Source organism: Candoia aspera, chromosome 1 (genome assembly GCF_035149785.1).
Source record: "Candoia aspera isolate rCanAsp1 chromosome 1, rCanAsp1.hap2, whole genome shotgun sequence".
In the NCBI taxonomy this organism is placed as follows: Eukaryota; Metazoa; Chordata; class Lepidosauria; order Squamata; family Boidae; genus Candoia; species Candoia aspera.
Genome location: NC_086153.1, coordinates 269,651,054 through 269,675,015, shown reverse-complemented (window position 1 = coordinate 269,675,015; position 23,962 = coordinate 269,651,054).

Sequence of the window (23,962 nt, the reverse complement as noted above, 5' to 3'; positions counted from 1 at the left end):
GAAAGAGTGCAATTTTTAATATTTTTGAAGCACACGTTTTTCTTGGAAGGCGGATTAGATTCAGTTAAGTCCTTTTAGCAAGTTCTTCCTACCTTCCCAACTTTGAATTATGAGGCAGCTAACATGATAAGGGGTTATTACAGGAATTTGTTAAAAAGAGGAAAAAAAATGCTAAAGGGAAATGTAACAAGAAGACAGCAGTCGATCGTAAATCAAGAATTTCAAAGGAAAAGTTCATCGACATTCCAGAGTTAAAAATACCTTGCGCTATTTTTAGAGTAGGAGAACAGTCCAGAATATTTCTATCGATGCCCTCTGGCTATCATTGGAGGGTTTGCTTCTGATGCCTTCACATCCCAATGTTCAGTAGATGGTTACTTGGCAGTAGCTATTGCTAAAGAAAAAATTCTCCAAAGAGGCCCAGCTGGTGCCTAATCCTTGGCTTTTCTAGCACTACATTCAGCACACTGTATTTATTTGTTTGTTTGTTTATTTATCAATCAGACCTGTATGCCACCCAACTCCCAACAACTCTGGGTGGCTCACAACAATCAAAATAAGGAAAATACAATTAAACCAGTTAAAAGGAAGAAGAAAGATAAAAAATAGCAAGAATGACAGACTGGACAGCTTAATGGGGGCCATCCAGATCTCAGAGGGAACCTGGTTCCAGAGGGCAGGTGCTGCTACAGAGAAGGTGTGCTTCCAGGCTCCTGAGAGATGATACTGTTTAATCGAAGGAACCTGGAGCGCACCAATCCTGCAGGACTGAATTAGTCAGGCAGATACTATGGGAGACAAGTAACAAGTAAACAGGCCCTATGCCTTGTAGGACCTTATAGGTAATGACCAGCACCTTGAATTGCACCCAGAAGCAAACTGGCAGCCAGTTTTTATTTTCCCAATCCTTGTAACATTCCACAATTCAGTTGCTATGGCTTAATAAAATATTATTTTTATTATAAAATATATAAAATATATATCTATTGTGTGTGTGTGTGTGTATGTATGCATGTATGTATGTGTGTATGTATGTGTGTGTGTATGTATGTATATATATATATACATACATATAAATACAAATAAAAATACTCTGTTTTTACTACCTGATTTTATTTTATTGTTGCTCGATTTTGCCTCTCTCTCTGTATTTTAGTTATATTTTGACTGTACTCCTTGAGAACTATTGTGGTAGAACAAATCAAAAAGTATTGACACTATATTTAACTGCTTCACATTAGGGCTACCAAATCTGGGCTGTAACGATCTAGACACTTACTCCATGGCAGGGAAGAGATAACAGAAAATCCTCCCCTCCCCACTTTTTTTTGCTGCCACCTAGTGGGCATCCAGATTTTTGCAGCCCAGATCTTGTGGCATCATCTCACATTCATGGTTTAATGATTTAAATAGTATTTTCAGTTACATGCAAGTTGTTTTTAGTTAAGTTGTCCCAAAGAAATGGGACAATTTGCTAGAATATCAAAATAGAACTTCTAGGTAAGTTGTCTGTGTGTGGAAAACCTAGTGCTCTCTGGTGGGCATTCTCAATTATCTCTAATAACTTTTGAGATATGTTTCATTTGGTTACTAAATATTGGAGAGATCTTTAATTGCTATCTGGATAAATCTTGTCCTCAAGGAAATACTGGATAGCTCTACTGGGGATGGTTCAATTTCAGTTCCTGCACTCAGCAGGAGTTGATGGCCTAAAAGGCCCCTTCCAATGTCTATGATTCTATCATAAAGTCTTTATAAAGAGATATTTGCATACAAGCATCTGATTTTGTACTTTGGATATATCATTTTTCCACTAGTTTAAAATGGAAATGGGTGATACTGGTTAATTTTGAATGTGTGATAGTGGTCCCAGAGAGCTTTTTAATGGACTTGCAAATGCTCTTTTTTTTACCTGCTAGCAACATCTCATCAGCTGGATGTGATAGCCTGTAATCATTTAACTCAGAGAGCAAATTGTGGCCCTGCAAATGTTAGCTTACAGCCTTTATTATCATTCATCATGTTGTCTGGGTCTGATGGGTGTCATAAGCCAGCAGCTCATGAGTTTCCCAACCCCATTCATTCTGTGTTCTGTATTGCTTGCTGGGAGTCCGGTTATTCATCACATCAGTTAAATTAATACATTTTAAGTGTTTTGAGCCATCCCCAATCTGATGACCTCCAGATAAATTTGAATTACTGCTCTCAGAATTCACAATGTGGCTGGCATCAAGACTGGCAAGCTTGTTGCCAAATCACTACCAATATGCTGTAAATCTTCTCTAGCTAATAAACTGATGCATGTGAAGATACAAAAGAATTATTCTGGTACTGCCTTACAGTAAAACTCAACATCTTACACTGTAAATAGATCAGTGTGTTCCAGGCTAAAGCCTTTTCTTTGAGGTTTCTGATGATAAGCATTGTATTTCCTGTGGTATCCAGGGAGGTCATACTTCCATAATACATCTCAGTCTTCTAAAATTGGATCATTGCATTAAACATTCATTTTTCAGTTTAGGTAGCTACAGTAATTCCACAATTAGTTTGATTTAGCTATGGAAATGGAGAGATCAGGACTTACATTAAGAAAAAGTATAATGCAAAGCCTTAAAGCTACTCCACTTGTTAATCCCCACTGGATTCAATATCACAGTATACTCAGATTAAATAACCCTATATAAATAAGGTAATGTGGAATGTTCTTTTTATTAGCAACCTCTAGGTTGCTAATAAAAACAACTTCTGTTTAGTCAGTATTTCTTGAATGTTGACAGTTTTCTCTGAGAAAATAGTTTCTTTTATGTAAGATATTTCAAAGCAATCCTGCTTCTTATTACTTTTTCACAGGATATTTTGCTACAATGGTATCTTTGCAAATCATGAAAAAAACTATGAATATTCACCCTATTATCTGGTATATTGGGGTATTCTAATCAAACAGGGGCACTAATGACCTTAACCCGAGCCAGTTTGGTGTAGTGGTTAAGGCATCAGGCTAGAAACTAGAAGACTGTGAATTCTATTCCTGCTTTAGATGTGAAGCCATCTGGGTGACCTTCAGCTAGTCAGTCTCTCTCAGCCCTAGGAAGCAGGCAGTGGCAAACCACCTCTGAAAAACCTTGCCAAGAAAACTGCACAGACTTGTCCAGGAGTCAAAAACTGACTTGAAGGTGCAAACACACACCACACAAAGGTTAACACATGATTTCATGCTGCATAATTTCACTTTAGCCCTTTAAGCCTTTAGTTTATTAAGTTGATGATGTTCAGATGTATCTTAAGACATGGAAACATTTCTGACAGTGGGGTATTTATGTCCTTAATTCCTTGAAAGGTAGATTTTGCCTTTGGCAAATCAAGTTCTTCATCTGACTATAATATATAGTTGGGGGAAGAAGACCCTCTCTATTGTTCATGAGGGTCTGAAGCCCCCTGAATGATGTTAGATTTTAGTTCCCACAATCCCCAGCCAGCACAGCCAATGGCATAATAGCAAGACAGGCAGCACAGTGGCATTACAATGAAAGGAGCTAATCTGGCAGAAAGCAGGGGCCTGAATCTTAAACAATATATATTTTGTGCCTGTGAGAGTAAAAGGCTCTAGGCAATGTGTATATTCCAGCTGTGCTTCAGAGAAAATATAATAAAACAACACCATGCAGGTGTGAGCTGTCATATGGATCCCTGCAGTGCTGTTACTATTCAGTAAAATTACTGGTATAGGAATAACCACTAATTTTCTTCTATGAAGTCATGGCCTATATAGCATGTCAAAACCCAGCCTCTCCTGTCTTTAAACTGATAAGGGAATGGTAAAAGAATTGAGCAAGTACAATTGTTTGTTTGTTTGGCAGAAATCATATGGTTGAAATGCTGCCTGCCTTTTTATATCATTTAAATAAGTTCCTAGGCAGAGATGTCTTTTTCCTGATTGCTTTCCTGAAGAAACCAAAATTTCAGCCCACACCTATTAAATTCAAGAAGGTAAGAATTCTTTCACAATTAGCCCTCAGAAGCTTTTGACATCACTGCTCATGGATATTGCTGGAGTGACTCACTGGGTTGAGAATTGGAGGAAGAATAGTATATACAGAGAAAGAAGGAAGAAACAGGATAAAAGATAATCATTTATTAGTTTTTTTTTTTTATTTTCTATCCCACCTTTATTTTTTTTGTAAATAACTCAAGGCAGCGAACATACCTAATATTCCTTCCTCCTCCTATTTCCCCAACAACAACCCTGTGAGGTGAGTTAGGCTGAGGGACAGTGACTGGCCCAAGGTCACCCAGCTGGCTTTCATGTCCAAGGCAGGACTAGAACTCACAGTCCCCTGGTTTCTAGCCTGGAGCCTTAACCACTAGACCAAACTTATGCCCTATCTTTTCTCCAGCACACAAGATGACCCGCCTGGGGATATTCCTTCTTCATTTTATCCCTACAACAAACCTATGAAGTTGGTTGGGTTGAGGGAGAATAAGTGACTCAAGTTATCCAGGGAGTTTTCACAGCTGAAGGCAGCCCTGAACCTGGGTTTCCCCAGCTGTAGTCCAACACTTTGATAGGTAACAGTGATCTGAGGTTTAGTTACTTTATCAGAGTTAATCTAGAGTTGCTGTTCCAGATAAGGAACTTTATTTAATGTATGAATATATGAAGACAAGATGAGAACTGTAGGACTTCTCTGAAAATGGTGAGGAGGACAAACTTTATATCCCTTTATTTAGTTTGGCACTTTGGGCTGAAACAAGATAACTTCCCATCACTGCAGCTTTAGAAGGACTGTACATGCAGCTGAGCTTTACTTTAATGCCAGTGATGGGACAGAATTCTCCACTTCAAGACAGAACAGACTGTTACCTTTGGAGTGAAGGTTGGCAGGAATCACAGCACTATCCTACAGCAAAGGAGAACAATGAAGATTCTGGAACCCCTCCATACCATCTCCCAACATCTCTTGTGAGGCAGCCACTTCATTCTGCCTAAGAGTAGGGCCAAAGCAAACAATACTTCATATGTACATTAAAAATTATTCCAAAGAGAGAGAGGGGATACATCTGCTCTCCTGAGCCACAATCTTAAAGTGAGACTTGATTTAAACAAATTAAGGCACAAGGTGCTCATAATTTACCATGTGACGATGTAAACAAGCCTCTGCTTGGAATATTCTAGGAGTCTTTTTAAGGGAGGTAGCAACCATCAAACTTCATTTGACGCCACTGGATCTAAGAATGCTGATTACTGTTATGCAACATCCACTATCTTCAATGAGATTTGACCACTTGACTACCAGTGAGTGAGTTCAGCAGCCAGAATCATAAGGCTTTCCTGGTGCAAATAGCAGCTTCAGAGAGATTTCTCTACTGAGACACTGGAAAGGATATGGAGAGGAAAGAGATAAACTTCCTTCCTTTAGTCCTTGCAGGCTCACTGCTGCTCCTGGGCTGCAGCTGCTATTTACATTTTTTTTTTTAATGGTGCCTTCGAGTCCGTTTTTGACTTCTGGTATCTGCCTGCAGTTTTCTTGGCAAGGGTTTTCAGAAGTGGTTTGCCATTGCCTCCTTCCTAGGGCTGACAGAAAATGACTGGCCCAAGGTGTCCCAGCTGGCTTTGTGTCTAAGGTGGGACTAGAACTCATGACCTCCCAGTTTCTAGCTTAGTACCTTGACCACTACACCAGACTGGCTCTATTTACACAGCAGAATATAATCCATATACTGTTATTAAACAGTCTAATGTAATTAAACCTCCTTAGTTGAAGCAAGGAGTAAAACATGAAAAATCTGCTGATCCTATGAAAGGGAAGGTATGGATTCCCAATTTAAATAGCAAACACCTCAAAGAATACTGTAAGCACCGAAAACGCTAATTTAGGTTTCCTAGATAACAGCATAACAACTACATTATTATTCTTAAGCAACAGCAGAGTCTTCTCTTAGTTTTATTTAGCAGATGAAGCAAGGAGCAAGGAAAAGAGCTGAACTGTAGATATAAGTGGCCTAAACAGAATTGCTTCACAATTATAATTTGATGTTTGGCTTACTGTCTAAAATTGCTTTTTTCTGTTTCTCTAGCTATCAGAGCTGCAGTAACTCTGTTAGGTGGCATTTGTATTGTCAGAAGAAAATAAATGTGGAGCACAAGTTGAACAATTAAAAAAAAGCAGGTAGCTAATACAGTGGCATTAATTTTTGAATACCTGCCTTAAGAAATGTTAGCACTAAGTGTATGTTGCTATGCTTGGCTGGCTAGGACTGTACAGGAAGGCTCCGTCGTCTTACAATCTGTCTCCCTGAGGTAGCTGGGGTGATTTGGGGTGGGGCATTTGGATGTTCTTGTTTGGGGAGATTTCAATAGCCATGCTGCTTTGCCTATTCAGGAGTGGTACTTAAGATTTCATGTCTTCCTTCACAACCATGGACTTCTCCTAACTAGTATGTAATCAAATGAATCCAGCAGGCCACATACGGTTTGGTGCTTTGACCACTGATCAGGATTAAGGGAGGGAACACCTTGTTGGCAGAAGGTGTTCCTTCCTGCTTAAAGGAGGCAATCAAAAGACCTGTTTTAAAGAAAACCTCCCTTTATTTGGGAAATCTGTGCAATTATAGGCCAGTCTCAAGCATGCCATTTCTGGGTCTGGCTGTCCTGACTAAGCAAGAACCACGCTGAGGTGAGGAATAGGTCTCTAGTGCTTTATTATTGCTGTAGCAGACAGAAAATCCTACCAAACTGAAGAAGCGTGGGAAAACCCAGACAGATAAACCCCAAAAGTCAAGGCGGGTCTGTTCTGTGTCTCTTTGAATGACAGCTCAAAGTCTCTAAACTACACATGCATTTTCCCCCCTGGATAGGGGCCCCCTCCTGCTCACCATCAGTGCTCATGACATCACCCTCCCCTCCAGATTCACATTCCATTTCAGCCCCCTCCCTTCCAGAGTTCCCTCCTCCCTACAAAGTCTCATGAGAGTCCATCTCCTCCCCCTCCAAGCTCCCATGGGAACTGGGCAACGATGGAAATTCTTCAAAGGAAAACTCCTCCAAGGACGAATCAGTGCTGCTCTCCAGTTCTGATAATGCTTCTGGCCCAGGTGGCTGCTGCTGGAAAATAGCTAGATAATTAGAAGAGTCGTCCCCCCTCCCCCTTGGGAAATGCAAGCCCGAGGTGGAGGGCTGCGGCTCCCCCTCCTCCTCTCTCTCTGGCCTCAGAGCCTCTGGTGGAGGTGGAGGTTGCCAACTTACGAACTCCTCTGCTTGGGATTCCTCTGCTTGCTCAGTCAAGTGAGGAATCTCTGGGAGAGTGCGAGGCTTGGGTTTGTGAGGGAAAAGCTGATGGAATCATTGAACCAGTGCTGGTACGTGCACATCTCTGGCATTTTCCCATGTGCGCTCTTCCTCAGGGTACCCTTTCCAGTGTATTAGATATAGGATGCCCCTTCCCCTCCTCCTAGAGTCCAGAATTTCCTCGACTTAGTATTCATCCTCCCCATCCACAATTACTGGAGGTGGGGGGGGGGCATTTGCGATCTCAAGGCACTTGGGGGAGGGTCTTTGGCTAGCAAGGCTCTGTGAAACACAGGATGGACTTTCATGGATGCTGGCAGCTGTAAACGATAAGCCACTGGATTTATCTGCTGCACCACAGTGAAAGGGCCCACAAGCTTAGAGTCCAACTTCTTGGAAGGCCTGGTAGAAGTCAAAAACTTGGTAGAGAGCCACACTTTGTCTCCTACAGCAGTCGCTGGCCCTTCTTGTCTATGAGCATCTGCAGCTCTCTTGTAAGCACTTTTTGCCCTGTTCAGCTGCACCTTTAACAACTTCTGTGAGGCATGTTGCTCTCTAAGAAAATCAGCCGCCACTGGAAGAGTTCCCTGCTGGAAGGAGGTGGGCAACACCTGAGGGCTAACCCCGTAGAGTGCTTGGAAAGGAGACATCTTGGTAGAGGAATGCACAGAGTTGTTATAAGTAAATTCTGCCATGGGGAGCAGGTCTGGCCAATTGTCTTGCGGATAAGTGGTGTAACACCTGAGATATTGTTGCAACCATTGGTTAATTTTCTCAGCTTGTCCATTACTAGGAGGAGAATGCGACGAGGATAGGTGGATCTGGACCCCTCATGATTGGAAAAGGGCCCTCCAGAACCTGGAAGTGAACTGAGGGCCTCTGTCACTCACCAAGTGATTTATCATGCCTCTATACCTAAAAACATGGTCCATAAACAACTGCGCTGTGGCTTGCGCAGATGGGAGGCCCTTGCAAGGAATAAAATGTGCCATTTTAGTGAAAAGGTCCACCACCATTAGTATGGAAGTCAGTCCCTGGACCGGGGGTAAATCAGTGATGAAATCCATGAAAACTGTATCCCAAGGCCCACTGGGGGTGGGGAGGGGTTGCAAGAGTCCTCCGGGCTTCCCTGGGAGAGGCTTGGCTCGTCTACAGGTATGACAAGAAGCCACGTAACCCTTTATGTCTGCAGTGATCTTAGGCCACCAGTAGTCTCTCAGAGCTCTATGGAGAGTTTTGAAAACACCTCTGTGCCCGGCGATTAGATGGTCATGGCAAAATCTCAGTACTTCTTCTCTCAATGAGGGGGAATGTATAACCGCCCACTATGCCAGAGGATTCCTGCTTCCACATTAAATGGGGATGCAGTGTCTTGTAGATCCCTTTGGACGTCATCCATCCTGGCCCTGGCATATGGGTCCTGTTGCTGCTCAGCTTTGACCCTTGCAAAGAGGTCCTCTGCTTGTCTGCCTGCTGCTAAAATCTCTGTCTGGTTCCCCCCCCCCCATAGACTGATCAAAGTTGTGAGGTTGTAATACAATAGCCTGGACCTCCTGGTGTGTAGCAGGGGTTGCCTGAATGGATTGAGACAAGGCATCTGCCAAACAGTTCTGCACCCTGGGAACATAAGAGATAACAATGATCGGAGCTGGTTGTTGTAACTATTGGAGCATAGCCGCTTGTAATGTGTTCACCTGGAGATCTACTTGCTGCTGGTGTTGCTGCAAGGCTGCTGCCAATTGTTGTATGGCTTGTCGTAGTTCCTGGTTTTCTGAAGACACTTTGCCCCCCCCCCTGCCAAATTTTCTTTTCTTTCCTCCCTCTTTCAATGGGAGTAGGAGTTTGGTAGGATTGATGTCCTGACTAAGCAAGAACCACGCCGAGACGAGGAAGAAGTCTCTAGTGCTTTATTATTGCTATAGCAGACAGAAAATCCTACCAAACTGAAGAAGCGTGGGAAAACCCAGACAGATAAACCCCCAAAAGTCAAGGCGGGTCTGTTCTGTGTCTCTTTGAATGACAGCTCAAACTCTCTAAACTATGCATGCGTTTTTGCCCCTGGATAGTGGCCCCCTACTGCTCACCATCAGTACTCATGACACTGGTGATCAGATGTGATGGTATGTGGGAATTTCCTTGGGAGAAAGAAGGAAGAGCAGCAGCCAGGGGAATGGTCAGATAAGTGGCAGCTTAGCCTGCAGCAGGAATGTGGGCAGGGCAAACATCTCAGAAGGGACCCTTCCTAGGTTCTTGGCATGTAAAGGCAACAGGGGAGAAATGTACTTTCCGACTTGCAAAATTCTGTTAATGTACCCTTACAATAAAGTAGTTTTAGGTCATCTGAGTGTGCTGCTTGTCTGGACTACCTCTCAAGGCTGAAATCAATCTTGCAAGTCTGCAGGTACATTTCTCCCCCCTCACCTTTACATGCCATGAAACTAGGGAGGGTCCCTTCTGAGACGTTTGCCATGCCCACATTCCTGCTGCAGGCTAAGCTGCCTCTATCTGACCACTGCCCTGGTTGCGGCTCTTCCCCCTGTCTCCCAAGGTCATTCCCACATACCATCGCATCAAGAAGCTGGTGGCCTTGCAGCTCCAGGTGCATCTGAATTATATTGACTGTCTGGACACACTTCAATCAGGCTTTGGCTGAGGCATGATACTAAGAATGCTTAGGGCACTTTAGGATACAACCCATGGGAAAAACTAGATGTGGGGAAGGGGCCTCTTCTTGTTCTTTTTGTGGCTCTTCATACCATTGATCACAGTATCCTTCAGGACAGCCTGGTAGGACCTGACCCTTGGGGCTTTGTTTTACAGTGGTTCAGGCCCTTTCCCTTGGTGTTGAAGGACTATTATTTAATATCTAATCCACAGATTTATTGGTGTCTCACAGAGTTCCATCTTATCTCCTTGGCTGTTCAACACTTACATGAAACTATTGGGAATGTCCCCCCAGAATTATGATGTAGAATGAAACCATATGCTGATGACACCCAGCTCTATTGTGCCATATCATCCAGTTCCAAAGCAATCAATTATTTTTAATGGAGTATTCCTTGAGTCCCAACTATTTGGATTATATGTAACAGCCTTAGGTTAAGGGTTAGTAATAGAGTTGCCCATTGCAGCGCTTATTAGATCTTTAAAACCCCAAAGCAGCTTTGAGACTACTTGAGGAACCATGTCTTCTATTGCAAAACAGTCCAGTCATTAAGACCTGCAGGAAAATTCAGTGTGCAGATGCTCTGACTATAAGAAGCTTATCTATCTGGCATGTGGAAGAGAGTTTTGTGCATTGCTCTTAGGCTATGGAAGCTACATTTGGCCTCAACTCTGCAAGATTGGTAAAGATGAATCTCTTTCAGCAGATTGTTAATTTATCGTAATATTAGCAGTATTTCATTTTGGTAGTGCATTTTAAAATCTTAGCTGTCTTCTGTACTTGTCTCAGCACAAAGGTGGGTATAAAATGAATGCATAATTGAAAATCTTGAATTTGGTCAAATCTGTTTATTGCTGTGCTACGCATTCAAGAGACATAGCACATTTCACTCCTGACAGATTTTTGCACCATATAATCTCCTTATAATTTATGACATGGATTAAGGCTGCTCTATTAACCACATGGGTACCTGCAGGAGGGATGACAGAAAACGCATCACAATGAAAGTTTGCTTGTTCAGAATTTGTGGGTAATGTCATAATGGAAGCACAAAAGGGCAGCACTTGTGTCATGTCATCACAATGAATGCTTCATCTTTTGGCATCACTGCAGCTAAGTACAAACACCCATGATTAACTATAGCATCTGTGCATCACACTCCTAAATATCAAGTAGATTTCAGTAATATGTAAACAGGTTCATAAAATTAACAAATGCAGTCAGGCATTTGTTACTTGGGATAAAAGTGCTTGCATGAAAGTATTGTTTAAATTTAATTTTGTGCTGTTTGGCTTTTTTTAAAAGTAATGCAAGAATACCTGGTTTGAGCTTCCAAGCAGATATTTATTTCTTGCATTGGGAGAGTACAGCTTTCCAAATGAAATTGAACACAAATAATAATGAAAATTGCGAAGCCAAGTGACTAAGTCTACATAAATGGGGGATGTGTAAGCAGCTATATACAGTTTCCCCTGCTGATGTTTACCATCAGATATTTTTTTAAATAATCTTCAAGAAAGCCCACATCTTACATGCAGAAAAGTCAAAACTTGTAATAAGATGAGTGCATGAATCATAGGCAAAAAAAAATGCCCTTCACTCGGTTAGCAGGAGAGTTTTTGTCTTCAGAATGTTTTATTTCTTGGGAAACAGAAGGCTGATAGAAGTAAATCTGGCAAGTGGTAAGGACATTTTTTGCTGAAGGCCCCACATTCAATCCTTGGCACCTCAGCTAAAAGAATTAGGTAGCAGAATATAGCCTTTGGTCAAGTTCAAGGCAAACTGTTTCTCAGACAGAATAGAGACACAGAATGACAAATCATCTGACCTGATATATAAGATGACTATATGAAGATCACAAAGGATGGATCTACATGTTAGGTTAATATGCTGTTATAGCATATCAGTGTGTTTACTTCCTTACTCTCAGAGCAGCTTGCCCTCCTCATACTAATTTCTGTGGATAATTGGGTATTAACTATTCATTTATGAGATGCTGCTAGAGGAAATGGCATGAGATTCATCTAAATGAGAATCAGGTGGAACAGTTTCCCATAGGCTCTGTGAAACTGACAAGAAGGGATGAATATCATTTCCCTGCTAAAAATCAGCTTTTGAAATTGACTAGATTAGAAAGTGAGTGGCTCATCAAGAGGAAGATGGGAGGAAACTCCACTTCTACCTTCCCTGAGATTGGGAGTCAGGAAGGATTTTTTTTTACAGTACTTCATATCAAATGAATACAAATGAGAGGATGGTTTAGATTTGCAGAGAGAAAATTGGACTGGGGAAAAAAAAACTATACACATGCACTAGCAACCACAGTCTACTATTGCTGTGCTATTGGTAACCAAAACCCTGTAGGATTTCTAGGATCTTAAACTATGCCTGCAGCCAATATTGTGCTATGTTGGTCATTGTATGCCCAGTGAGCATACAATGTTTGGGAAATTACTGTCACCGTTCTGGCACATGCACAGAAACATCCCTGGCATAGATCCTGGCAAAGTGTAGGCTAGATGACACAGCATACATGATGCTTGTTTTGAATTAAATTTCTATATCCATGAGATAAAACTCTTTAAACAAAATTATGGTGGGTAGATTCTCAGAATTCAGATGTTATGCCAAAACAAATTTAAGCCATCTCAGTTCCAGAAAACAGCATCATATAGAATATGAATACTTCTGTGTTAGCATTTCTTTCTTCAATTTGTTCATTTATTTATTTATTTGATTTCTATAGCCGCCCTTCTCAGCAAGTAACTCAGAGCAGCTTACAATAAAAACTATAAAACAATTAAAACAATTTCAATTAAAAACAATTAAATTACAAAATAAATATACATGGCCACCAAGTAAGCAGTGCATAGATGTTAATATAACCAAGAAATGGGACCATTCACATGTTCAGAGCCGCAGACCTGGGCACATAACCAGGTCTTCATGGCCTTACGAAAGGCCAACAGGGTGGGGACATCCTAATCTCTGTAGGGAGAATATTCCAGAGGGCAGGTGCTACAGCTGAAAAGGCACACCTTCTAGTTCCTGCCAACCAACATTCCTTGGCTGAAGGGACCCACAGCATATCCAACCTACCAGATCAAATTGGACAACTGGGAGAAGGCGGTCCCTTAGGTAACCCAGTCCCAAGCCATGAAGGGCTTTAAAGGTGACAACCAGCACCTTGAATTGCACGTGGAAGCACACCGGCAACCAATGCAGCTCATGTAGCAGTGGTGTTATGTGCGTCGAATATCCCACTCCATTTACTACCCGTGCAGCCGCATTCCGCACCAGCTGAAATTTCTGAATGCTCTTCAGGGGCAGCCCCATGTAGAGCACATTGCAGTAATCCAGACAGGAGGTCATGAGGGCATGAGTGACTGTGAGAAGAGCCTCTCAGTCCAGGAATGGGTGCAACTGGAGCACAACCCAAAGGTATGCAAAGGCCCTCCTAGCCACGGCTGACACCTGCTCTTCCAGCAGGAGCTGTGAGTCTATGAGGACCCCCAGATTGCACACTGGGTCCATCTGGGGCAGTGCCACTCCATCCAGGACCAATTATGGAAAAATCTTGTCACCGGGAGGCACACAAACCCAAAGCCACTCAATGGTCAGTTTCCCTCTGGTTTTACAATTATACTTTTAAAAATGAAAAATTCTTCTCAGTAGCTGGATTTCTACCCAAGAAAATCTATTGTAGTTAGCTGATAAATCCAAGATCATTTTCACAGTACAGCAAGAAATATTTCTATAATAATTTCAGCAGAGACTTCTGGTGGGGACATGGTGGACTGAACAGCTGTGCCCGTGGGCTCAGTGGGAAAAACTGACAATGCCACAGTTTTTTGGGGCTCAGGTAGGTTTTTCCTGAAGCCCAGGAGTGTTTTTCCAGAAAAAGGAAAACACCTGGAATCACCCCATTTGTCCAGAAGGCTGCTTGCAGCCAGAAGATCACGAACAGCATTCACGGTTGACTGGTAAGAGCAGCCGGGAGGCTGGGATGTCACCATTTCCAAGCCGCGCTGTAGCCTTAAAGGGACACTAAGACAGCCACCCCATTTCTACATCACCCAATTTATATTTCTTTTAAGTACGTGTACCCTAAGAGAGGCTTTCCACGGCAAGGAGAAGTGGGCTGTCTTGGTGCTTATTGTTATTTTTGGGATCAATTTTTAAAAAAAATCTTTTTAAGTTTTGGACTTGGTTTTCCCTCCAAATATTAAGGAGGATTGAGAGTAAATAATTGTCTCCCTGTAATTATTTTTGTACTAAATTTGAAGATTTTAGCATTTTCCTACATGTTGAATCGGCTGTTTTGCACTCTCAGCTTTCTGCTTCTACTTTCCCTGGGGAACTGTCTGCATAACTCACTTTCACTTGTGCAAACACATTCCGGAATTCTTTCATATCTTTGACTTTCTCTGGTTAAGCTCCTAGGGGGCACCATAATCTACTGTGTGAGACATGGAACATTTTAAACAGATTTTCTCTGACTTCCAACAAGATTTTAAACAGATTTTTTCTGATTCCTACCAAGTTTTTATTCAAGACATTTAGGACATTGTGGAAAATTTGAGGTCTAAAATGTGTCATCTGGCTGGGGATGTCATGGATGAAACTGACGAAATTAACAGTGTCAGAAATGTCTTTTCTAAGAATGAGATCAGGATTTCTGTTGAAATGCTGGATGAAGATTGGATAGTCGGAGAAATTTAAGGGAGAGAGCAAGTTGCAAGCCATAAGTGAAATTGATCTTCTGATGGAAACCATGCAAAAGAAGGGGTTATTGTGTATGGGAGATCTCTGGAAAAGAAGTTGGAGTTTTTGAGGGGGTCAGTTGGGCTGTTCGATTTTTTTTTTTTAAGAAAAAAAGTTCTGTGCTCATTGTGGGGATATGTAAATGCTCTGATCTATTTTGAAGTGGGATAAGGGTTTAAGAATATTTATCTGGATTGCTTTTAGGGTTTGGCTGATTTCATTTATCTTTAACAATATGGATTAAGATTATTAAAGTATAATAAAAAATAATAAATGTCTATTTAGATAGTTTGGGGTCTAATATGATTATTAATCATATTAATATGGTTAATATGATTATTAAAATTGTTGTATTATCAAGTACAATGGCAGACAATGTATATGTTTTTTTTCATTTGATCTTTATTATAATAGAAATGTATAGAGTAGTAGTAGGAAGGAAATAATTAAATAAATGTTATCTTTGGGGGAGGGAAGTTTATTAAGAGGTTTATATAAATTTTTCTTTTCTTTTTCTTTTTAATATAAGGGGAGGGAGTAACTGTATTTAGTGATTTTTACAATGTGCCAGTGGAATGATTTATAGAAATAATGTGATTTTGGTTTAATTTGGGGTAAGGGATCGATTATGGAAATTTTTGTATATCCTTGCTGTCAAAAGTTGGAAGTCACCTCTTTTTGTAACTTTGAAAAACTTTTCTCTTGTGTTTCTATGCTTTTTTAGTTTTTGCTTTTTTCTTTGTAGATTTTTGGGGGTTTTTTGTAGCTTTTATATTTGCTTGAAACTTAATAAAATGCATATATATATATATATATATCAGCAGAGATCACTTACACTATGCTGCAAATTCTAATTCAGAAGCAGCCATTGGACCTAGCACTATTTCCAGCCAGCCAATGTTTCACAAGCTGTATAGATGTCCAGTGCTTCAGCTACTTGCCAGTTTACACAAACTAAAAGAATTTTCTAAAGAGTTCTGTTGGAAGAAGTGCCCTGTACTACATTTGGACATGCAGTACTACTGTGGAAAGTGGGAAGCAGGTGACAAGTAACAGGGATCAGGGCATGGCAATAAGATTTGGAGAACAGAATTATTTACTTCACAGGGCTCCACTCATGATCCCATCCATGATTAATCTTTTTTTACCTACTTTCACCATTGCCTACCATTCTGACACTAGCTCTGCTTTCTGAGCTCTCTTCTCCTCTTTTTAAAAGTAATTTTAATAAAGATTATAATCACAAAAGTAAAAACTGTGGTGGATTCCTGCACTGCCACTGGTCCCCAGGGGGAGAACAAATTCCAGACTGATAAGAGGCTTTGCAACCCGGACTCTGTTGCTGGGAAGGTTAAGAGGTTCAAGGTAGCTCTGCCCTAGAGCCCTTCTGGGTTATTTTCCCTTAGGTTAGTTGAGTAGCCTTAGTCTGGCAAGATTCTGTCTGTAAGGTGAGAGCAATAAATAGCTAGAGTTGGAATATTGGCTCAGTGTGGTTCTTGGCTTGGTTTCCTGACAAAACTAATGCAAACTAAAAAAAAGATAGAATAACAGAAAGAAAGAATAGAAGATTCAGAAAAGAAAGGAAAAAAAAGAGAAAGGGAAAAGAAAGAAAAATAAGAATATAGTAAAGAAAAAGAAAAGAAATATATAAAGAAGTGACATCACAAGTATAAACAATTTTAGTAACTAATCAGCTTCTTTTAAAATGCAACAAATGATCTATTCTTCCCATATCCTGTCTCTTATCTATAAACAAATCCATAAAGCATTGTCATTTCAGTTCTGATGTCAACAAAAGTCCATTAAGGGCTACCAGAGATAACAACATATCTATTTTAACCTTGATCCAATAAACCAACTTTATATTTACTTACTCTTAGTTCTAACAATCTTGATCTTTAGTTCCTGCAAATAATATTGTAGAACTTGATTTCTTTTCATTTTTTCTTTGTCCCTACTCACAAAATTCTTCAAAGTTTTACTAAGCCTGTTTTGTAAATCCAATATAGGAAAATTATCCAGGTCACTCTCTTAGTTTATTGTTTGTATATCCCTTTTAATTACTGAGACATCAGCTGGTTTCTTTTGCATGTCCAGTTTAACACCTTTTCCCATGTCATTCTTGTAGTCTGTTATTTGTAGATCCACTTTCAACTCAGTCTCAGTCTTGTGGGATAGAATGTGTTCCTCTTCCATAACGTCTTTCAGACACAGTCTCTCCATGTCTTTGTTGACACTATTAAAATTAACTTCTGGGGCCATTGTTCAAAAATATCCTTCATTAAGTCCAATGTTAGAATATTTTGCTTCATTCTGTAATTGTAAGTCGAGTTTAAGTGTTCTTTTCCTTTAATTGTAATCTTTTAAAACTCTTAAACTAGTTCCCTCAAGTGTCCAATTTTAAAAATCTTATCTTATTATATTCTTTAAAAAAAATCAAAACAAAAGCATTTTTCCACTGGAGAATTCTTTATAATTAATTCCAAGATTTTATTTCAAATTTATCATTTTTTCCAGATATTCGGTACATACGTACTGTATATCCTCAGCACCTTGAAATATGAATAGATCTTGTAATTGGGACCAACCTCTCACTGAGACAATTAGGCAGAACTTTAAAGGGTTATGGAGGATAGTTTATAGCAGAAGTAGTCAGGAACTTTGTTTTAAAAGTTAGGAAGTGATGCTATTTGGGCAGTGCTTTGGGCAACAAATTATATTTGACTGGCACTGTTTCTTTGACAAATGGAAAAAAAATCTGTATATGTGAATGGCTGAGATATTGCCATTGATGAACTACTTTAAAGATGAGATAAATTCTATAGTGACACATAAATGTGAAGGGTGTGCCATAGAGGAAGTGGTTGCTCTAATACTTCATGTTGTTGAATGAAAATAGGAATTTTTTTAAAAAAAACATTTTTTACTGGAAAACAGCCATGCTGGAAAACTAATTCATTGTAAAGTTCAACTGCCAATTTGGGGACCACATAGTGATGCTAAAAGTGCTACTGAAAGTGTTTACTGGTTAAATGCTATAGCTATGCATAAATTAGCATGGCCAACAACAGGAAACAATATCTTCCTGCCATCAATTATCAGAAAACTAAAATCATGGCATTTGCCAAAAAGCCCAAAAGACACTCCTGGAGCATAGATGGCCATAAAATTGAGCAGATCTCATGTTTCAAATACCAGGGAGTAGTCCTCCATTCTGCCAGCAGTAGAAAAGCCTATGGGGACCACATTGCTGAAACTGCACAAAGGAGCTCATCTGCCATTCTTAAATACCTCAAGTCAAGAGATGGCTACTATATACTTGCAGCACTCAAACTATTTGAAGCCAAGCCGATAGCACAACTCCTGTATGGAGCCCAGCTTGGCCCCTTCTCCAAGTTTGCACCATTGGAACTTACGCAATCCAAATGTCTAAGATCAGCCTTTCAAGTCCCAAAATGTGTCTCTAGTGCCACCCTGAGACTAGAGACAGGCCTCATGAAAGTGGATGCTAGGGTGTGGGTGATCACACGCAACTATTGGCTCAGATTATCCCTTTTTCCCCTTGGCCTTGCCCCATGAACTATGAGGGATGACTTTCAGTCCACATGGAAACAGGCAGTAGCAACTAAAATCTCATCCTTGGGCTTCTCTCTAGGTCATCAACTCAGCATGGGATACACAGGCCAAAGCGCTCACTGAACAGCATGTAGCAGACACAGAGTGCCAGTTGGATCTAGCCAGGTCCCCAACCGTTATTGCCGGTGAATCCAACAGGTACCCTACCTCCCCTATGGCATACTTAACTCGAGGTACCCAACCAACAGAGGGCCTTCACTCTGGCACAATGTCACGCCTCCCCGCCCCACTGCAGCTGTCCTTGAAGGCTGATATGGAAGATTCCTTACCCAGAGAGACAATGCCCCTGTGACTCTGGACATGCAGAAACAACAGAGCATGTGCTTCTCAGTGCCTGTATTACAGAGACATTCGAACTAGCCTTATTTTACCATTATTGTATAAATACCCAGGGCGCTCAGGATGATTTTACACCTCCCTGCTGCTGTCAGATACCAACCTTGCTATGCTTTAGCTTTTTATATTAGCTTTTAATTTATTTTTATTACTGTGTTTTAGCTTTTTATATCAGATCTTAATGTAGTTCTGTGTTTTAGCTTCTTATATTAGATTTTAATGTATCTTCTATGCTTTTAACTGACTGTACCCCACCCTCCTTATGCTGGTCTTTGACCGTAATAAAGATTTGTTTGTCTGCCATCGTGTTTCAACTCATTTCTCCCTATTCCAGATTCCATATGAAAAATAAAAGTAATGTATATGTTTTCCTTTCAGCTTATATAGAGTTTACCTCAAGCTAGGTTTCACAAATAATTTTCATTTGAAAGATTAGTGCTACTAATGGGGAGGGGGAAAGACTGTTCTTAGGACCCCACAGACAAAAACCCAGCACACAAGGCCCATCTTGTGAACCAGTTCATTTTTTTTTAATTTGTCGTATTTAAAGATGGAAAAACTTCAGCGTGTAGCTGAAGCCAATTCAACAAACAGATCTATGTATCCTTTCTCCCTTTATTTCTGATGTAACTACTGTAAAATCAGTCAATCACTTTATGACTCTAACTGCTCTGCCATTGAGTGATTAACAATTTCCCTGCCTCCAAGTAATGCTTCTGAAGTGAATGTATCTTAGTTATTGTTACTTGCATAGCTATATCTAAGCCTAGTCTGTCCCCATTTTCAGTGATTCTCCCTTCACTGAGGAACTTGTAGATTTTCAGCAGCCAAAACTGCCTAAATCCCATTTAATTTGCCAGCCATCTTCTTCATCTCTCCAATTCCAGCAGCAGCTCTCTTCCTGTCACTTTCATTGCCCACTTCAACTTCCTCTCCTCTGTCTCCATGAGAGATGGTGTTTAAAATCCTTATCTGTTTCACTCTTGGGTATTTTCCCAGACCAAACTTATGATCTACAAGTACAGTTTATATGTCTGGGAGATAGGGCAGCATAGCAGACTGCATATATTGTTTGTATCTGCATCTTGTACAGGACTGGTGCATCTTACGTTTGTCTATTCATGCTCATTAATATAGGCCTGTGTGAGGAGGCTGTGCCAAGGTGCTTTGCATTGTGTAGGCCATGGTATCTGAGGTGCAGCAGTGATATGAGTTATTTTGCTGAGACATTTTGAGTCACTTACCAGGTCTCTGTTGGTGCCTCCAGGAACTCACTGCACATACCTGACATATGCTGGAAGAGATGGAGGAGGCCCTAGAAGTGATGTGGCAACTTTGCTTCACTGTTTAGCAGCAGGTATCACATTGCTTATTTATTTTATTTATTTTTCAAATTTCTATTACCACCCATCTCTCCCAAAAGGGGGACTCTGGGCAGTTCACAATAAAATCAAAATTAAAAGCATATAAATTTCAATACAATAAATAAAGATAAAATAGGTATAAAATTCAAGCAGTGAAGATTTTATTCATTGGGGAGAGATCTATGGTACTAGCCACGCCCAAGAGGAACTGGTGCCCCTCCCATCCCAGGCAAGGCGGCAGAACCAGGTTTTCAAGTTCTTCCGGAAGGCTGGGAGCGAAGGGGCCTGTCTCACCTCCGGGGGCAGAATGTTCCAGAGGGTGGGTGCCCCTGCTTATGAAGCTTTGCTTGAAGTAACTTTATATCGCCCTAAGAGGAAAGTCTTTCCCCTCTTCTTTTTAAAACTAGTTATATTACAAAAGAGAAGACTGGTGGGATGAATGTGGATGTAGTGGCAGGGATAGATGGGAAGGGGCTGTACTACTTGAGAAATATTATCTGAAGTACTTTGGTCCAAAGAAAAAGCCATAGAAGTATGCTTTCTATGCTCTTTAAAAGGGCCTTCTAGAAGAAGGGTGATGAGCTGGACCTTGATCTGTTTGTGCTACTCTGTTTACAAATGCCTAATTAGTATCCAAGTAGTTAAATGGGAGGCTTTGTCCAATTAATTATCATACTGAAATGGCTCCCAAAGCTCAGTACATTCATAACACCGACACACACTGGGAGAGAATATTTAAAACAATTTTCTTTCTGCAGTAAATACTAGTTTCCATTTATCAGTGTTTGTTATTTTCCATTAAGAACCTGTTCCTCTGATGGAAGTTTTGCAAACTGTCCACCTAGATTAATTGACTGATCAATAAAATAATTGACTGATTAAATGTCAGAGAAATGTGTTAATTTATCACCCTCATTAAAATGCACCAGATACCCCAAGGTAATCAAGAGGCATTTGAAGGTAACAGAGGCAGAAACAACTTTCTTAGTTTGAAGAAAGGCTTGAGAGCAAAAAATCAAAAGGTGTCTCATTATTAAATTTTTCAAGGAGTTAATTCTGCTGCTTGCTGTGGGGCTAGCAAAATAAAAAGAATAATGCTGCTGTCTGGGGTGGGGGCAGAGGTGGAACTCATATCACTAACAGAACTGGAGAAAATAAATAAAATCAGCTGGGATCATCAAAATGAGTGAAATACTATACAACTTTCTGTGTTTTCTTCTTGACAGCCTCTGCAGGAATACTTGGCAAACAGCAGGACATTTTTCTTCACTTTAGCATACATGTACTGTATTTCTTTTTAAACGCTCAAAATATAAAGTCTCCTTTCAGGTAAGGTTGACTCCTGTGATTATATGGACATGACCTGTTTTCTTGATATCAATATTATAAAATGGTGTGCCACTAGCTGTGCCTCAAATACTCCAGAAAATATGTATTATAAGTGGATGAGTGTGTGTGGGCCCAGGGAAAAGCTGTTGGAAACTTTTTCCCCCCAAGGGAAAATTGTTGTTACTGACTATAATAATACTATAATGGAAAAACCTGGATTACATACTTGATGATTTCCTTTCTCCAAAGATGGGGCTTCAGTAGGAGACAGAGGGGATGATACTATTAAAGCCACCAGCAACTTAAATGGGGGTCTGGATTTGGTTGCTTAGAATTGCCTTTCAATAGCCCAAAAGGTTATTGCTATATTTGATTGGCTGTTGGTTGCCAACCAGAAAATAGAAGAAGTAAAGGCCCTAATGGAAAAGTATATGCCCAAACCTGTTATGGAGTCAGGCACCAACTCAACTCTTTTAACAATACATGTGCTGCACAAAATTCCACATCTATGAAAATTATCAGGAATGAACTGGTCTTGCAGTGACACAGGGGTCTGCTCCAGGTTGCAGACATTCCTCTCAATGAGGCCAAATGGCACAACAGATCACCAGTATTCCATTCCCTTTCATCCCATGGTTAATTCTAGGTTTTAGGATTACATTCTAGCACCTTGGAATCCTTACGAATGTGCAACAAGTGGGCAGAACTTAAAATTTGCTAGCATTAATGCAGAAAAGGGTTACCTTTGAGCTTTAGACAAGAGCCACCATGAATTCCAATCATATTTTATTTGGATTTACTGAAGCTTACCAATTAGAGTCAGAGGATTGTTGTATGGTGGACTTGCCGTCATTTCCGCAGCAGAGATAAATACCATGGGATTTCTGCAAGACTAAACTCTATATTTGTGCACCTTTCCTCCCTTGTTTCATTTCTCTGAATTGTGCTCAGTTCATTGCTTAAATACATAAGCTTGCTGCTAGGTCATAGACATAATAAGGCAGCCACAGATAAAGAAGACTGTAAGACTGTATATTTACAACATAATCATAGCTATGTGTGGCTCACCAGAAAACATTAATCAACATGTGTTGAATATGCTGTCAAAAGAACCAGTGTGACCTCCGTAGGACCAATCATAGAAGAATCAGAAATCACACTGCTAGGAGTGATAAAATTGGTAAATGAAACTGTTCCCTTCTATTTATTAGGCATTCTCACATTTTAGAACATGGTATCTCCCACTCTTGCTACTGTTATGTCTTCAGATCCCAACTCTCTAGGATTACATTTTTATTGCTTTTTATTACCATGGAATGAGATCACTGGGGCCTCTTGGCAATTTTAGGATATATTATTTATTCACATATATTTTCATTTTGAGCATAAGTGGAAGCATACTACCATGTTAAAACTTTGATAAATAGGTTTCTAATGGTGTCATAAGATTTTTTGTAAGAAAAAAAAGTGTTAAGTTATGGTTTAATTAATCATAGTTTATTGAATAAATCATGACTGGTTGGGTTCAAACAACACAAAATGTATAAAATATTGCATGCATGGATTAGTTCATATGACAAGCTCACTTAATACTAAGCTTCCTTACTGCTGAGTATGATATATGAAATACAGCCACAGTCTCAGGATAACCAAATCTGATAGTTCTGTTTGTGAAAAATGTAGACTTAAGAATAACAAAGTTAGTTCCTGAGAAGTCAGCATGAATCTTCTAACAGTCTATTTAGCCCTAAAATAATTCTAAAGGATCCAATAAATTAACTTGTCTTGGGTGTTACTGCATAGGTGTTTCTGAGCAGTTTATGGTTACATGTGCACTCATTTAGTGCTTGTACTTCTAGCTGGCTTTGCCATGTTACAAGATATCATGAAGATACATGCAAAAAGCCTGAATGTGGTGTTACTGTTACAGCAAATTCATAAAAAGGATGTCTGCAAGTCGATTTTTCCAGAGCAAGAAGAAAGAACTGATGCAGCTAACATGACTCTGAGACTAACCTTCATTATTTCACTTAAAATGCATTGAAATCACAAGCAGCAGAATGGTGACTGGATGAAATCTCACTGGGTAGAGAGACTAATTCGCCTGGGATGCAAAGGTTGATTTGCAGCAGCATGGTGAAAATGGGAATTTCTGCCCAATGATGGGCTCCCTGCTGGAGCACTTCACAAAATCAAATTTAAAGAAACCACAAAATGCTCAAAATACACACTGCTAGGGACAAAGCTTGAGATGACTGACTATTATTGTGAAGACTGAACTTCCCCTGTTAGGCCCCATTGACATCAGCAGTTCTCTGTCATGAGATTAGTAGCAACTGTTGGAAGGATTCAAGTAACCCCGCCCCCCTTTCTCTTGTAAACTGCCATTTTCAAACCACATCTTCCCCTGATAGACGCTTCCTGCCAAAAACACTTCTCCAAACTGAGTAAGAAGATGGAAAGTCCAGGACAAAAGACTAAGATTAAAAATAGAAGGAAAATGACTTAAACATAAAGGATCACAACTGAATAATAGGAGAATGCCAACATGTGCCCATAAAGGAACCTCCTGATAACTTAATC